The following is an 18,292-nucleotide window of genomic DNA, read 5'->3' on the forward strand; positions in this document are numbered from 1 at the left end:
GACATCCTTTCCCAGTAGTTCAGAAGAGCATAACTGTTAACTGACAGAACAGAATTAACAATTACTGTTGTTAAATTTCACTGGTTTTGATAGGAACCAGAAGTCTCTATAGCAAATGCACCGCACTCATACAGTGTAAATTAAAATGCTATAGACATCAAAACTTAAACCAATACTCTGTTGGCATTTTACAGTATTTTGGGAACAACGTAAAGTTAGGGCATGGCAAAAAGTATATGGAGGTATTATTAAGTAATAAGCTATAATTTCCTCTTTACTTTGTCAAAACATACTAAGAAAAGCTGTTTAATTAGCCTGATTTGGTTATTTTTTTCAATTATACACACTTTCAAATATGAGGTATTGTGGATGTCAGTTGCTTTATAATTTCATTCTTAATGCTGTACAGATTTCTCAGTTATCATCCAATCACCTGCAGCTTGGTTTTCCAGGTTATACAAGCTGTTAAAAACTTCTAAGAAGTTAGTTTCATTGCAGAATCATTTTATACATGTGTCTTCAAAAAGGTTGGTTTTATATGATTGAAATCCATGACCCCAAACTTTTGAGTGGTTGTATATGCTCATAGTGGTAAAATAGTAAAAAAGTATATTTGCACTGGAGACAAGTTTGCCTTATAGCACAAATGCATGTTTAGGCCAAAAACTAACAAAACTAGGAATCTCTCAGGCATCAGGCTGACTGGCTGTATTCATAACAATTTCATGTCATAACTTTCTGTGAGGGGGCTTTTAGAGGTGGATGTCTGGTTCCCATCACCACCACTGAGAACAATCCTGACTCTAAGTTTCTCTAGAGCATTTCACACCAAACCTCTCTGAATGTCCATTTACAGCTTAATTGTTTAATTGCACAGAAATTGTTAAAGAAATCAGTGCAGTTCCTCTTTAAATTGGCTGCTGTTCTTGTCTTGAGCTTTGCTGTGGAGCGCTGTCATTTAGCGCTGTCGGTTAGCTCCATCGCAACAAAAGAAAACAAAACAAAGAAGCAAACTTAGAGGCGACTTTTTTGCCTTCGATTTTTGGCTGGACATCCGCTTTAAGTGTGAGATGTGTCTCCGATATCCGAGGCAGTTCCACAGGTAGATGCTGGATTTTCAAACACAGTCAACTCGTTCAGCTCAGTCTCTAAGCCTGCAGTCTAATTCTCTCCTCTGAGTCATGTGTTTGTAATTGGCCTAAATGATCTCGCTCAGAAATGTGCGCTCAACATTTTTCTTCCACCTCCTCTTGGGTGCTGAGAGAAACGAGGGTGGCTATGAAAATTGCACACAAAGAGCAGCGGATCGCTCCGGAAAGATTTCATCAAATGTTTCGTTTGTACATGTATTTGCGGGGAGGCACATCTCTAATCAGATTTCCAGGGTTTAATTTGACGATGATGAAAAGGTGGGGGGGTGGGCGAGCAGGAGCGTGGGGGGGGTTAGGTCTTGCCTGTGGCGGGACGAAATTACTTCACTGGGAGGTGTTTCAGTGCTGCTTTTATTTGAGGGCCTGTAACAAAGTTAATTTTACAAGGTTTCCGTTCATTAAGCGCTGTTCAGGTGCAACGCAGACAGGACCGAACACACACACACACACACACACACACACACACACACACACACACACACACACACACACACAAACATGAGCACACCAGCACAAAATAGAATAATACTGAATGTGCATTCAGCGTAGAATAGAATAAGGTAGAATAGAAGCTAATATAGCAGAATAGAACATAACAGAATACAGTGACAGAATAGAATAGAATAGAATTAAACAGAGCAGCACACAAGACCATAGAACATTACATCTATTCATAGAATAGAATAAATTAGACTGCAATTCAATGAAGCATAGCAGAGATATACTATATAATAGACCATATGATAGAATAAAATAAAATAGAGTTGAATAGAATACAATATCACACAATACTAGAGTATATACTGCCATAGCACATAACAGGACACAGTGGAATACTGTAGTACAGAACAAAATTCTACTGAGAATAGAACATCATACAGTAGACTGGAGGACCCTGAAATGAAATACAGTATAATAGTACAGAACAGAGTGTAATAGAGTACAAAAGAACCAAAGCAGAACAGAAGAACTCAAATACACAATATTATACACCAGAACAAAAACGAAAAAAAAAAAGAATAATATGAAACAATGTTATAGAATCCAGTAGGATATAGTAATATAGAATAAAATTTAATAGGGTGCAATTAAATACGATGAAATAAGTTGTGATCTGATTGAAGGCTGGCACAGTAGATCCTCACAGCCCTGAAATAGGTCATCATATGGCTTTCATACCACCTTTCTGCAAATCAAAGACAGAAATCAAGTAAAGAAGCGCTGAAAGCTGCAGCACATGTGCTTTCATATTGGAAAATCCTTCCACCAAAAAAGTAGCGCTCCTCTGTGTTGTGGACAGAGCCATAAAATTGTGCAATATCAAGTTTAGCTTTGCCTTTTCACTGTTTGCCAGATTAACCAGTCAGTCTCCAGCCAGACCATAAAACATTTTACAGCCCATCTTATTTTCCAAATTGTATTCTCCCTGGTTAATTCCAGTTTGTTTAGGTGTTCGGTCACAGCTGATGACCAAAAAGCTTGCTCAGGCTCAACTCCAAATGGGCTGCAGGTCAAATATGATATTATATGGCCTTCCAATTGATCCATTTCCCGTTTTTTAATGTACTAACATAGCCGAAACACAGTGACAGTTAGTGGCAGCATAAAGCCTTTACTTAGCAACTGGTGCTCAATGGAATGATACAGTTATTGTGAAGGAAACATGCTGTTATCACAAATAAGCACAGGTCGAACACTTCTCAACCAATCAGATTGAGCCTTTGGAACTACTTGTTGTATAAAATGCAGTATAGTAGCATAGAACTGAATAGAACACAACACAATTAACAAAACAGATCATTGTTGTCAGAAGAAAACCTTTTATTTCCAAAATATTGACTTTACAGGAGAAGGAAAAAAATTATTTTACTTTTAATGTCAGTCAATAGAACCAGACTTTTTTCCAAGCCATTTTAGACCTTTTTGTTTGGTCCAATTCTCATGAAATTTACACACAGTGGGTGACAGGCATTTTCAAATTATGTTAAAAACTGAAAAATGTGACAGTGGAAATATAAGGTTTTTTCTGACAGGCGTGATATGCTACAATGCAGTACAATACAAGATAATGCAATGCAGTAGCTTAGACTAGAATGTAATAGAGTACACTGAAAGCAGAATAGACCAGGATGGCATAGAAGTGAATAAAATTGAATGCAGCACAATGGAATGGAATATAATAACACAGAACAGAATATCACAGAGTAGGATCAACTTACAATAGACCAAAATATCATAGAATAGATGGAATGCAGTTGAATAAAATAAGAACAACATGAATATAATAGAGTACAGTACAAAAGGAATGGAATGAGATGTTACAGAACAGAACAGAGTACAGTTCAATACTTAAGTGTTCTATTGCTTTTATACAATAGTTAAATAAATAACGTAAGAAATAAATAAACATGGTCATTTAATGTGTTTTAATGTTTGCAGTTCTTTCCGCCAAATTTTAGCTCCTTTACAAGCAGCTTGTTTCTTCGTCAGAGAAACTAACTCCACTCCCTCGCTGCACAGCTGTTCGTTCTCCTGCTCCACACAGACCAACTGACAGTTTGGGCATTTAATGCAGTTTCATCTTCAGAGTCTGACCAAATCAGCTGTCGGTCAAATGTGATTTAAAATTTTCTGCTTTTGGCAAAGAAGTAAAAACGTTCCAATGGCCTGAGCATCTCCTACAGCTTTCAAAGTCGTTGCTTAGCAACAGTGTCTCATGATAGTGTTTGTGAAAAACCCTTTGATTTCTCAACCAATCAGCTTGCGTGGCGGGAACTAACTGTTGTATAAAATATAATATGTAATCATATAAAGTAGAATACAGTATAATACACTGCATTACTGTTAAATAGAAATGAAATCTGCCATCTGGCATCAGATTACTGGATTATGGCACTTGTGTCAGTACAGGCTCTTAAATTCACACAGTATGTTACTCTCTGCACACACACACACACACACACACATACAAACACACACACAGTCGCACACTAAACTACTCCGCTTCTGAACCGTGACACAGAGAATGTTGAACCTGAAAGGAAAATAAACGGGCCACTTCTCAGCTGCCGGGCCCATTCCCAAGCCTTGGCCTGAGAAAAAGCGTCCGGAATGTTCAGGAGGAGTTTCGTTCTTACCCAAGTCCGTCCTCCTCGTGTTCCTGTGCCATAACATACCTTTAATCAGGCCTATTTTTAGCCATTTCCTGTCTCTTCTCACTGTGTGGTAAAAGGGGGCTGGGAGAGAGAGAGAGAGAGAGAGAGAGAGAGAGCAGTTGTTTGAGTGTCCCAGAGGACCAGGCTGCTGTAGCATGGGAAAAAATGCACCTCGACTTGTAAAGGTTTTTGGAACGAAGGAACAATTCCGCCTGGATCTGCTTCAAAATCCCCTAGCTGGAGGAAAAAAGAAAGAATAAGATTTTGTATTTGAGTCACCAAGTCACCCACACAAAATCTTCAGAAGATGGCTGAATCTGATTCTTGCATGTGGTCCAATTCAGTTTTATCTGTGTGGAAAATTTTTTTAATAGAAATTGTCCCAAAAGCTTTCCAGAAACTGGTCGAGCACAGGGTGTCGGCAACCTGCGGCTCTGGAGCCCCATGCAGCTCTATTACTGAATTAGATTGTAGGTAGGTAGGTAAAAATAAAATAATCCTCCTTTGCAGTAAAATAAAGCTCTGCTGATCATTCGAACACAATTTTAATAATAAACAGTCTTAAATGTTGGAGTTGATGTATAACGGCTAATTCACCCTTTGCGGGAGCCTATGCCAGCGGTCATCAGGCGGAAGGCAGGATACACCCTGGACAGGTCGCCAGTCCATCACAGGGCAGACAGACAGTCACTCACACCCAAGGGCAATTTAGCATGTCCGAATGGCCTGACTGCATGTCTTTGGACTGTGGGAGGAAACCGGAGGAAACCCACGCAGACACGGGGAGAACTTGCAAACTCCACAGAGAGAGGACCCGGCCGGGGAATCGAACCCAGGCCCTCCTCGCTGTGAGGCGACAGTGCTACCCACTGTGCCACCCGATTGTGATAACCAGAAAATGCTAAACCAACTTTTAAGACTGTGATAAATTATATCTTGATATAACATAGTCACTAGCAAAGATTGTCCGACCTCCCACCAGTTTACATTTACGGTATTTAGCAGACGCTCTTATCCAGAGCGACTTACAATTTGATTATTGTTACACAGGTAGGCAAAGGTGGCATTTGGAGTCTTGCCCAAGGACCATTCTTGGTGTAGTGCAGGGTGTTTGCCCAGGTGGGGATTGAACCCCAGTCTACAGCGTAGAAGGCAGAGATGTTACCCACTATACTAACCAACCAGTTGCTATGAAAGCATTTGTGAGTGGACTATAGATACATCAGTCATAAACTCTGTGATCTTGCCTCATCCCACTGCATCACACCTCATCACACCTCTGTGGTCGTGTGATTCACTGGAGCGAAATGAGCGAGTTGCAATCGAAGCATGCTCCCCTTTTCCCTGAAATAGGTCTAATTCCAGTTTGCTGGTGCAACCGGCTCATGAGAAAAGACTGGGAAATCAAGCCCACATGCATGCTGGACCTCAGATTGCTCAATCAATGCTCATTCCAGGATGAAGCTCTCTCAGAACAAATCACTGGTAAGAGAAAGCTATTAACTCTGCAGGGAGTGTGAGGAAACATTTCTAGTATTAGGACGTACGTTCACCTTCACTTCTATGTAACATTTAGGGGCAAGAACATTTTAAGCATCTCACAAGAGTGAAAACGATCTCACGGGTGAGAATCACAAAGGATGTGGCTGACACACATTTTTAATTATCCCAATCACCACCGCAAGCCTGGCCTCAGACGTGTTTGTGTCGCCTTTTCCTCCAAGGCCGCAACAAAGTGTGACTTCTCCCCAACGCTGGGGAGAGTAAATCAACTCTAACACAGCTTCTTCCGTCCAAGGTTTCAGAGCGGGGCGACTCTGGAGGAGATCCACCCCGGGGTAATTGTGGCCTCCTAATTGCCCAGGCACCGCTGGGCTTTGTGAGGGGAGAGCGGCCCGTGTCCTACACCCACACCACCCCCCAAAATGAATGCCATGTGCTGTGAGCGAGCGGCCGCGCCGGAACGTTCTTTAGGCGCCGCGACGCCTCTGAATCCACCGAACCAGCCAAGAGCAGCATAGCTGAGCTCCAACGTCTACAAGGACACCTCACTCTCTCTCTCCCCCCACTCTCTCTTTCTCTCTGTCTTTCTTTCGTCTCTTTCTCTCTTCTCTCTCTCGTCTGTCTGTCTTCTGCATCTCTTCTTTCGCTCGCTTTTCTCTGTTCTCGCTTTCTCTCTTTTTCTTCTGCTCTCCTCGTTTTTTTCTCTTGGATCTTTCTCTTTCTTTTTCCTCTGTCCATCTCTCTCATTTCTTCTGCTTTCCTTTTTTTCTTTATTGTCTTATCTTGCATTCCTCTGTTCCTCTGTCTCTACCATTTTTCCTATTCTCTTCTTTACGTTCCTCTCTTCCTCTCTCATTCTTTCTCTCGGATTGCTTGCCTTGCCACTTTCTTTTTCTTTTGGCTTCTTTTTCTTGCTTTCCTCCATCCTGCCCTCTCTCTCTCCTTTTTCTGCTCTTTCTTTCTTTCTTTCTTTCTTTCTTTCTTTCTTTCTTTCTTTCTTTCTTTCTTTCTTTCTTTCTATTTTTTGTGTAATTTGTCTTGTTTATCTGTTCTTTTCTGTCTTTCTCTTCTGCTTTTCTTTCTCTCACTCTCCTGTGATCTCCTCTTTTTCTCTCTAGCTTTCTGTCTGCAACCATCTCGCTATCTCTCTTTCTCTCACTGTCTCTCTCTTTTCCCTCATCTCTCTCTCTCTCTGTAAATGGGGAATGCCCATGTTCTGGAATGCCCACCAGTGCCAGCTCCTCTTGAAACTGCCATTGGCTTGGTTGGCACTCACTAACTGTGAGGTTGGTTAAAGTGCTGCCACTTTAAGAGGGAGCTTTTTGGGGGGGGGGGGGGGGTGTTTGGCAGGGGTTGATCCCACACTTCCCAACTCCCTCTTACACCGTTATGCCATTGGCTGCTCAGGATGCTCTTCACATGGCCAAGCCTGACCGCACCTCACTTTCTGTCAAATATTATTTGCCATCCCAGCTTTGAAAGTGTTTAACAGCTGGTGAAGTACTGAACTGTACAGAAGTACTTTTTTTCACTGAATCACAAAAATAATTTGTTCTCTTTTTACTCATATATTATTATATTGTAATAAAGTTTTAATTAAGTCCTAATTACATTACATTTGCTACCAGTACAGGACAATCAAGGACGACTCTCTTAAAAATAAAGGCACCAAAAAAATTGCTTTGGGCCTGTGCTATAGGAGAACCAATTTTGGTTCTTTTTTGAGGTTTGACCATCAACTGAATGGTTCTTCAGTTGGCTAAATGTGGTTTTCCACTGCACTGCCCCAAGGAAACCTTTTCAGTGTCTATTAGAATTTGTTGCAAATTTGTTTGGCTCAGCTCTACATTCATCTGCCACTTTATTGGAAATATCTACCTTTTACTTCCACTCAGTGGGCACTTCATATCCAGTCCACTACATTCAACCTCAAACTCATTCAACACTGGTCAGTTTCTGACCATAGGACCACTTCTGACCAGGTATAATTTGAATGGTGGGCCATTAACACAGCAGTGACATTGTAGTGACATGGTAGTTTGTGTGGGCTTGAGTGGATGTTGGTTTGGGATTGCGCTAGGACTTGGAGAATGGTCAGCCACCTAAAAAATACCCACCCAAGAGCAGCTCTGTGGTCAGCAACCAACCACTGCTGAAGAACTAGAGGATGGCTAACACAAATTGTGCAGTCTGTAATAAAGTGAGCACTAGGTGTAGGCATTGGGGTACTTAGTGGTTATTAAGTGCCCCAATGTCTGTTGCATAATGATGGATTCATGGTCACATAAACACAACACAGTTCCAGCTGTTGCATAACAACTTGCTATGCACTGTCTGCAATTATTACTATAGAATGTTCTACATTTGTAATCTTCACAGATGAATAATAACACGAACACAAATACCTAAACGGTTAAAAGTTGAAGTGTTAAAAAACCCTGCACATATTGGCATTTTTTTCAAGCTGGTAATCCCCATGTTTTCATCAGGATTTTCAAAACCTAATCCCCATAAAAACCTCGGCAGAGAGGGAAACAGCAAGAGACATACGACCGCACAGCCGTCGCCAGGGTGCACTCCCAATGTGAGATTAAAAACAAGCAGCAGAATAAAAGGGAAAAAAATGTCAATTTGTTTGATTCATTTTGCTCTTTGGTAGAATTTACTGTAAGTCAGATATTACAGACAACATACCTTTAGAGCAGGGCGCACAAACGTTTTGTCTTAAGGTGCCAAAGTGCACTACTATCAATTCACTATTACACTTTCAAACCCGGTGGCCTACTAATCGTTGTAAAATTAGTTGTCAGTTGCTTATGAGTTTTGATCAACAGGACATACAAACAAGGTTAAAGGTTTAAGGTTAACCAGGTGGTTATACTGAGTGGTTGTTAAGGTGTTGCCAAGACTTGCCATGTGATCCCAGGTGGTTGCTAAGCTGTAGCTAATGTTATGGTATCCCAGGTGGTTGCTAAGCTGTAGCTAATGTTATGGTATCCCAGGTGGTTGCTAAGATGTAGCTAATGTTATGGTATCCCAGGTGGTTGCTAAGCTGTAGTTAATGCTATGGTGTCCCAGGTGGTTGCTAAGCTGTAGATAGTGCTATGGTGTCCCAGGTGGTTGCTAAGCTGTAGCTAATGTTATGGTGTCCCACGTGGTTGCTAAGCTGTACTAATGTTATGGTATTCCAGGTGGTTGCTAAGCTATAGCTAGTGCTATGGTGTCCCATGTGGTTGCTAAGCTGTAGCTAGTGCTATGGTGTCCCAGGTGGTTGCTAAGCTGTAGCTAATGTTATGGTATCCCAGGTGGTTGCTAAGCTGTAGCTAATGTTATGGTATCCCAGGTGGTTGCTAAGCTGTAGCTAGTGCTATGGTGTCCCAGGTTGTTGCTAAGCTGTAGCTAATATTATGGTGTCCCACATGGTTGCTAAGCTGTACTAATGTTATGGTATTCCAGGTGGTTGCTAAGCTATAGCTAGTGCTATGGTGTCCCAGGTGGTTGCTAAGCTGTAGCTAATATTATGGTGTCCCACATGGTTGCTAAGCTGTACTAATGTTATGGTATTCCAGGTGGTTGCTAAGCTATAGCTAGTGCTATGGTGTCCCAGGTGGTTGCTAAGCTGTAGCTAATGTTATGGTATCCCAGGTGGTTGCTAAGCTGTAGCTAGTGCTATGGTGTCCCAGGTGGTTGCTAAGCTGTAGCTAATGTTATGGTATCCCAGGTGGTTGCTAAGCTCTAGCTAGTGCTATGATGTCCCAGGTGGTTGCTAATCCATAGCTAATGTTATGATATCCCAGGTGGTTGCTAAGCTATAGCTAGTGCTATGGTGTCCCAGGTGGTTGTTAAGCAAACTCATGCTAAAGACACATTCACATTATTGCAGCAGAATGGTTTTGCTCATGTGTCATTCTTTCATTTTTAATGGAACCATTTTTGTTTTTGTGCACAGTGCTGCTTGGGGCCACATGGCGCCCTGCTGCTAAAGTTCAAATTTGTTGAATTTTAACCCATGCTGTGCTGACCTTGAAACACACAGCCAGTGACTATAGACTGTTACTAGATATCCTGTTGCTGTAAAACATTTCTGGAATGATAGAATAACCAATTCAATGATTATTTTCCATTATAGTGACAGAAACAAATCATTCAATGATATTAATTACATAAAGTAGGCTACACAGGTCATGTGCCACCAAAGTTTGAAGAACATTAAAAACCAAAACATCACTTTTATTAACAATTGTCCATTCCACACACACAGTGTAGTTAAAGTCATTTCTATGGGTAGACCCTGCTGCAGCCCCATGATTTGTTGAATGGGCTCTAGCTTGAACTTGATGTGCTTTCAAAACACATATCACTTCATGCACACATGTAACAACTACACTATTTTGCCAAAAGTATTCACTCAATCCACTCCAAATAATTGAATTCAGTGTTCCAATCACTTCCATGGCCACAAGCATATAAAACCAAGCCCCTAGGCCTACAGACTGCTTCTACAAACATTAGTGAAAGAATGGGTCGCTCTCAGGAGCTCAGTGAATTCCAGTGTGGTACCGTGGTCGGACGCCTGTGCAAAAAGTCCAGTCATAAAATTTCCTCACTACTAAATATTCCACAGTCAACTGTCAGTGGTATTATTATCAAGTGAAAGCAATTGGGAATGACAGCAACTCAGCCACGTAGCGGTTGGCCATATAAAATGACAGAGTGAGGTCAGTGGATGCTGAGGCGCATAGTATGCAGAGGTCACCAACTGTCTGCAGAGTCAGTCACTACAGACCTCCAAACTTCATGTGGCCTTCAGATTAGCTCAAGAACAGCGACGAGAGCTTCATGGAAAGGGTTTCCATGGCCGAGCAGCTGCATCCAAGCCTTACGTCACCAAGCGCAATGCAAAGCGTCAAATGCAGTGGTGTAAAGCACCACCACTGGACTCTAGAGCAGTGGAGACGTGATCTCTGGAGTGATGAATCACGCTTCTCTGTCTGGCAATCTGATGGATGGGTCTCAAAGTTTGGTGGAGGGGGGATTATGGTGTGGGGTTGTTTATCAGGAGTTGGGTTCAACCCCTTAGTTCCAGCAAAAAGAACTCTTAATGCTTCAGCAAACCAAGAGATTTTGGATGATTTCATGCTCCCAACTTTGTGGGAACAGTTTGAGGACGGCCCCTTCCTGTTCCAACATGACTGCACACCAGTGCACAAAGCAAGGTCCATAAAGACATGGATGAGCCAGTTTGGTGTGGAAGAACTTGACTGACTTGCATAGTACTGACCTCAACCCGGTAGAACACCTTTGGGTTGAATTAGAGTGGATAGCGTGAGCCAGGCCTTCTCGTCCAAAATCCGTGTCAGACCTCACAAATGCACTTCTGGTAGAATGGTCAAAAATTCCCATAAACGCACTCCTAATTCCGGATTGGGGTTCTGGAGCATTCTGGCCCACATCCACCCCTGATTATCATGAGAGATGCCATACGGTTTGATGTCATGATGGCTTACTGAAATACACAGCAAAAACTTTCATGCTGTCATGACAAATATTATGGCATTTGTCATAACTATTACCAGTAATGGTGGTTGTGGCATGGTACATGTTAATGTTATGTAGCAAATAAAGTGTTATCCAGAAAACAATGACTGATGACCCATTCACCAATATCTTCCACAGTTTTTTTTCTTAAATTGTACTCAGCTCAATTGTTCACACCTCCTTGCTCTTAAGTGTGTGCAGATTCTGATCTTACCTGCGAGCAAGTCTCAAATATGAAAACACTGGTCAATGTCAGAATCTTCATGAAAACTGCATAAGTAGGTTTTAAAAATAGAGTCGCATTTTAGGACCAGTTGGTGAATGAGGCCCAGTAGAGACTGTATTTGACAAAACATTATCGCCGAGACTTTATTTGCCAGCAAAAGCAATAATGAGATTCAAACACGTTGACTATGAATTGGATATTCTGTAAACAGACTTGCCTCTCGTGACCCCTCGGAATCAGAGAGGCATGTCAGCAAGAGTCTAGCTCGGCATCACTAATTCACTTTTTAAACAAATATTTTTGCATGATTTTCAGCAGTGAAAATGAGGCTGGGCAGTATCTCGTCTTCCTGAAGCCACCAAGGAGCCTGTATTTGGCAGTAATCATAAATAAATCTGCAGTATCAAGTTAGGGCTGTGGATCTGATGAGCAATTGCTAAATTGCCCTTTCAGGACAATAGAGCACTATTACTGGTTGCTAAGCACACCTGAAGGACAGCACATGTAACAGGGTTTAATAATACTTGCATGTTTCACTTGTTATATATTTTAATGGAAAATATGTTTTAAAAGCCTTTCCTTCCATTTTTTCAAGTGATCTGACACCACTGATATCAGCACAGTGTGCATTGTTGATGGCTTAGAAAATCTGTAGAATTGAGCTTGAGTTGATATAAGATAAAACTTTAAAAGGTAGTCTGCTATTTGCCTTCTGTGGGGAAAAAAACTAAGGCTAACTTAATTTATTCCCTGCATTTCATTTATCCATATACAGATACACTTTCATTTTTAGGTCTTTGGCAATTTATATGTTGTGAGAATTTTTGCTCTTTGTACACTGTTGACATTCACTTTCAAATAAAAGCTGAATCAGCCAGTAGCACTGGGTAGCTTACATTTCCATTTTAAGGTAAGATATCTTTAGAAATTAACATCATATTTATACATAGTTACAGTGGTAAACTGCTACTGCTAGAAGTAGACCTCTAGTCTGCCGTGCCAAGTACCATAAATGGCCATTAAGGCAAAAACCTGGTCATAAATACTCAATGATAATGCTCATTTCTGCTAGTGCCCCTGTGGGATTCTAGTGGTATGTTACGTTATGCTAATGGAGATTCACATGACCAGAGGTTAAACAGAATGGCCAAAAAGCTTGTAAAAGGCAAAACGTGTTTTATTAAGCTCAGCTGCTGCTGTTGTTTTCCATTCCTGAAACGCATTGGTCAGTCACTCAATTTTACCCACTGGAAATCAAAACATTGATCACATTGGAACCTAATTATGTTGGTGGCTAATCTAATACATTCTCTAGATTTTCCAGCACATTTTCATGACCTGAAGTTCATATATTTGACACTCATCATTCACTGGAAACTGTTTTGTTTAACATCCATAGATATTTATTGTGTGAATTTGTAACTGGGAAATACACATACGCTGTAATTTGTGAGCTCTACATACTAGAAAGTCATTGTGAATCAGAAATTCCTTTCCATCTCAGGATGCGAGAGAGATACAGTATCAGGGAGGGTCTCTGAGCTAGCTGAGCTACCTGATAGGTGAGGGTTGTGGGAGGTGGGGGGGTGAAACAAGAAGCTGTAGCATTTACTGCTATTAAAGCAGATGCAGCTTATGCACGAGTTGTTGTGCTTTATTAAAGGGCTGTAATCGGCCACAGCCACGCTGTACACCAAAAAGCTTTGTTGACCAATTCGCTCAAAGCATAGCTACATCTTGCTTTCTCTGCCATCAGAATTAGACTGCCAGTACTTCCAAAGCCAACAGAACACAGCCAGGTTGACTGTAATTAGTGAGTTACTCTAAACCATGTATGCTTGCACGTTTTGGGGGTGATGTGTAGTGAATTTGCATGCAGACTAGAGATTAACTGCATTTATTCCTTGCATTTTCTCCATGCTTACCCAGCCTTTAGGCCTAAAAACAAAAGCTGCCCTCCTGTCTCACTGCAGATAGTGGTGCACAACAGATTTCTGCCACAGTAGCTAAACATATTTTGCACTTATTGTCACCCTTTTACTGGTTTTTGGGGTACTGTCAGTCTTTAATGCCACATTTGAGAGGAGCTCAAATTAGGCATAGTGAGAAAACAAAGTAGTGAAAACTACAGACTGTTCCCATCTACTCAAACGCCAGTATATATTACAGCTTAAAATAAAGGTAACTGCTATTGACGAAGATGGTGTAAGATGTTTGAAAGCTCTCCAGTGAATAAACATACAGAAAAAAAGTAGCAAGAGACGAGGCCTATTGGCTGGATAAAACTTTCAGTTCTATCTCTTGCTGATTTCTCAAGGAACGATTAAGAAACTTTCTTGCAGCGGTCTGAACTGTAGCCACACGTCACATCGCTTTTGTTCTTTTCTAGATGGAAGAAGATCTAATGCACTTGTTAGGCTATTCATCCGCCTACACCACAGGAAGATTGTACAAAATCTTTCAAACGGACAAAAGCCAGACCCCCACATTTACTGCATTTAGCATGATACAGACATTTCACCACTGACTGCCGCACTACCCAAGGCAACGAGAAGAAATCTACCTAAGAAAGATGCGGTGAACCTGGGCGTGTAATGCAAAACCTCAGATCCAGCCTTTTTGTACATCAGTAAAGCTTTTAATGAGATAACTGCTTCATAATCAGGATGTGAAGGAGACCAGGAATGAGCTGCGAGGAAGAAGAAGGAGAGAAAGAGAGAGTGAGAGAGAGACGGGGGATGGAGATACAGAGAGAGGGAGGAAATGTAAGATGACGAAAGGTTCTTCCAGCAGACTGTGTGACGCCTCGGACAAATTCCGGCCGAGCTCTGTTTGCATGGCACTTGTGTGCCTTATGCTGGCACTGGTACGAGAGTCGGGAGAGATGAAACTGATGTCATTGGTGCTATACAGGAAACAAGCAGGGTACGTTCTGCGTTCAAATCTGCTGGGGAAGTTCAAGATTGGAACATAGACCATTTCTCACAATTAGCTTTCATAGTCATAGTAAACATCCCTCTAATTCTGTTATATTACGTTGGTATGCAACAGACACATTCACATGCTTCGAGTCTCTATGTTGTCAGTCCGAGTCGAATCTAGAGTTTCTGAGGTGCGAGTCTGAGCAGAGTTTTAAATCTCTGTGGTCCAAGACGAGTCCTGAGTCTCTGGAAGTTTTGAGTCTCAAGTCTTGAGCCTCTGGGGTGCTAGTCATTGCTGAATCTCAAGTCTTTAAGGTTCAGATCTAAGTCAAATCTCTGGGGTTCAAGATCAAGTCAAATCTTGACTCTTTTGGGTTCTCTAGGTTTCAAGTCCGTCAAGTCTGATTCAAGTTTTGAGTCAGTTTGGTGTGAGTCCAGGATGAGTCATGAGTCTTTGGGGTACAAGTCTAAGTCAAGTCTTAAGTCTCTGGTGTGCTAGTCAGAGTCCAGTCTCACATTTCTGAGGTTCAAATCCAAATCAAGCCTGGAGTCTTTGGGGTTCTTTGGCGTTCTCTGGGGTTCAAGACCAAATTGAGTGTCAAGTCTCTTGGATTAACTGGGTTTCGAGTCTAAGTTGAGTCTTAAGTCTCTGGGGTGCAAGTCTGAGGCGAGTCTTGAGTCCTAATTAAAACATTTCAGTTTAGCCTCATTATTAGCTGCAAGTATTGCATTGTACAAAATTAAAGCCCTACTGAAAACCTGTCAACTTTGACATGACTTTAAATAACAAACCTTTCATTACAGAAAAAACTTTAATCTAAAGGACAGAACTAAAGCTGTACACACAGTAAATGCAGTGTCTGAAGGAAGAGGCTAAACATATTGAAACGGCTGGCTAGTTTGTAGCTTGTATAGAAAGTATATGCAGCTGAAGGTTTAGTAGGCCTAAAGGAATGCCATTTCACTAACGTGTCGTCTATGTTAGCTGAGAGCTTCAGCTAAATTAGCTTTTGTGCTAGCCAGCATGCCAAGCTATACAAACTGCAAGCTAGCCAGTCATTTCAAGTTGTTTTGCCTCTTTCCTTTAAACGCCATATTTATTACATTAAGTGCTTCATTCATTCCATCACAAGTCAATTCTGGGTGAATCCAAGTCAACATTCAACCTGAGTGTGACTCAAATCTGAGTCACAGACCCAAGTCACCATCTTTGGTATGCGAAAAAGTATTTGTTCATTAGCACATCAATCTATGAACTATAGAATGGGGGAAAGGGTTGATTTATGGTGGACCTGGAACCACTTCAGTTTTTTCATAGGTAATTATTGAAAAAAAGCATAGCATTTATTTGTAGTGTAAATGTATTTTCAATTACATGAAAACAGTAGTTCTGGGCCATTTTGATAGGAACCAAAGCTAAATGTTTTTAGCACCTTAATAATGTTGAACTCCTTAATAACAGCCAGCATGTAACAATAGTAACTAACAGCTGCCTTGTTTAGGAATATGATTACTATTAACAATGGTTTTAAGCTGGCTTTGCCAATTCAAGCAAGCATTTCACAGAGTCCCTGAACTGGCAGATGGAGCAGAGCAATATATCCACATCTGATGCTCATTGTGTAAGGCCAACCCCTCGATGGCATGAGCTGCGAAGTGTCTTTCCCACACCTCACAATGTGCTTTTAGATTCATAGGAATTTGAAACAGTGCTTCCCTTTAGGAAGCTCACATTGAGGTTTTCTCTCAAAATGTTGAAAACAGGACGTACGACATTGCTTAATGGCATAAAGCTCAATAAAGCGTCATTTGTAGTTGTAATGCATTACAACATTAGTGTCTGCAATGTTGTTGTGAACTGATATAATACATTGTGCGTCATAAAGTCATAAACTCTATGAGAGCAGTTATACAAGTTTAGGCTTTGTATGATTATAAGGTGTTATGTACGCCAAATGGCAATGCATTGTGGTTACAAGATTCATAGGATATGTTCCTGTGCATACTTTACAAGAAAGTTAGTTCCACAGAATGCCATATAAGGCCAGCATGTGATGTAAGACCAATGTGTTAATTGTTATGTGCAGTTGCTTTGCAACATATGCTACACCTACCAAACCTTAGAATTGTGAATGAATGAGCTCAGATAACCCGGTCTTGCACATGGTTGACATTAGAGCTGAGGGTGGCCTTGGCTTTAGGAGCTTTTTAGATGGTCTTTGTCAGAATTCCTAGAATTCATCGGCACATTTCAGTTATTGGGAATCGTCCCAGACAATCATAGAATTTACGTTAGCTCATCATTGCATAACATGTAAAGGAAAATGTTTTCCATCCATGTAAAGCCTGCGTTGGATAAAGCAAGCACACATCACATTGTGGATTCTGGTGGAAGGCTCCTTTATGAAGATAAATCGGCCATTAGAGAACGGCTGAAGCTAAATACTTGTTGATTTTTTAAAAATCTCTTTTACGGCGATTATTCCGTAAATACGCAGCAGGTATTTTAATGATATTTCAGGACTTTGTAACAAATCGCTTGAATGATTCACTTTCATGGTTCCCATTCCCTGCCTTTTAATTCCTTTCCTGGCACCATTTATTTTGGATCTCGGTATCAAAGCAGCACGACTTCTGACAAGTTTGTCTGCGTGGAGGTGTTTTCTCTTCGGGAGAAATCAGTTTGGGTTTTTGCTATGTGTGATCCCATTAAAGGGGCTATTGAGATGAAAACAAACATCAGCCACAGCCGTAGAGCTCCTTGATCAAACGTGCTGGGAGAGCACCAACACTTCCTTCTTGGCTGCCGTCCCTGCGCGTCCAGCGTTTGTGTGTGTATCCAGAGGTCTGATTATTTTTTCGAAATAAGAACCCCTGGGGAAAGAAGGTAGAACATGTTTACCCGAATTAGCAGAGCCAATAGAAGACTTGCTACCCCTTAAAAAAAATGAAAGACAAACCATTTTGCTGCTGTTGTTGTTGACTTCTTTGAGCCACACAAACCTTTCATTAATCTACTGGCTTGGTCCTTTGAAAGCTGCAGCCTTGGCGCCTGGGCCAACACTAGTCCTTCACCAACAGCCCCAACCCCCCAGTTCTCAACCTCTGAGGCAACCATAGCTGTGTCTTTCTGTGTCTTCTTTCAGTGTGGACCTCCTCCCCTTTTGGCCTCGGGAGCGCTTGGGATATTGCTTGTGGTTCTGAAGCAAATAATCTGGAATTAAAAAATGGATTCCTCAGGCCTCACGCCTAGCAACGGGCCTGTTGCCATCTGCTTAGCCCAAAGGGGTGGCCATTGCTGAGAGACGTGGCCGTTTGGGAAGCCTCTGTCACCTGTTCCTTCGCCCGTCTTTGTCAACAAGATAGAGATCGTTCGCAAATACAAAAGGTAACCATGGACATCCCCGTCAGCCGGGCCTCTTTATTCCCATCTAGCAATTGTTAGCTCGCATACACCTGGTAATAATTACATGCAGGGCTGGGAAGATTTAATAGAGTCATAACATGGTTACAAATCAGCTTTTGACTGCTTTATAGTTTTTGATGCGTGTAAACTTCTTAGCGGCCTAAAATAACAGTACTTGTGTTTTCTATCAGTGATAAAGCAATAAAGGGTCGACCTTTCCATGGTTTTATCTTGGCAGTACTTCATGTTGAAAACTTAATTTACTCGTTTATTAAACTATTAAAAGTTTATTTTAACGTTTATTAAAATAGATCTATGATAATAACTTGATTTGCACTACGCAGTACCATCAGAGCTCTACTTTATTTATGTTCGGTTCTCCAAGAAAGTAC

The sequence above is a fragment of the Pygocentrus nattereri genome, chromosome 6 (genome assembly GCF_015220715.1).
Source record: "Pygocentrus nattereri isolate fPygNat1 chromosome 6, fPygNat1.pri, whole genome shotgun sequence".
NCBI lineage: Eukaryota > Metazoa > Chordata > Actinopteri > Characiformes > Serrasalmidae > Pygocentrus > Pygocentrus nattereri.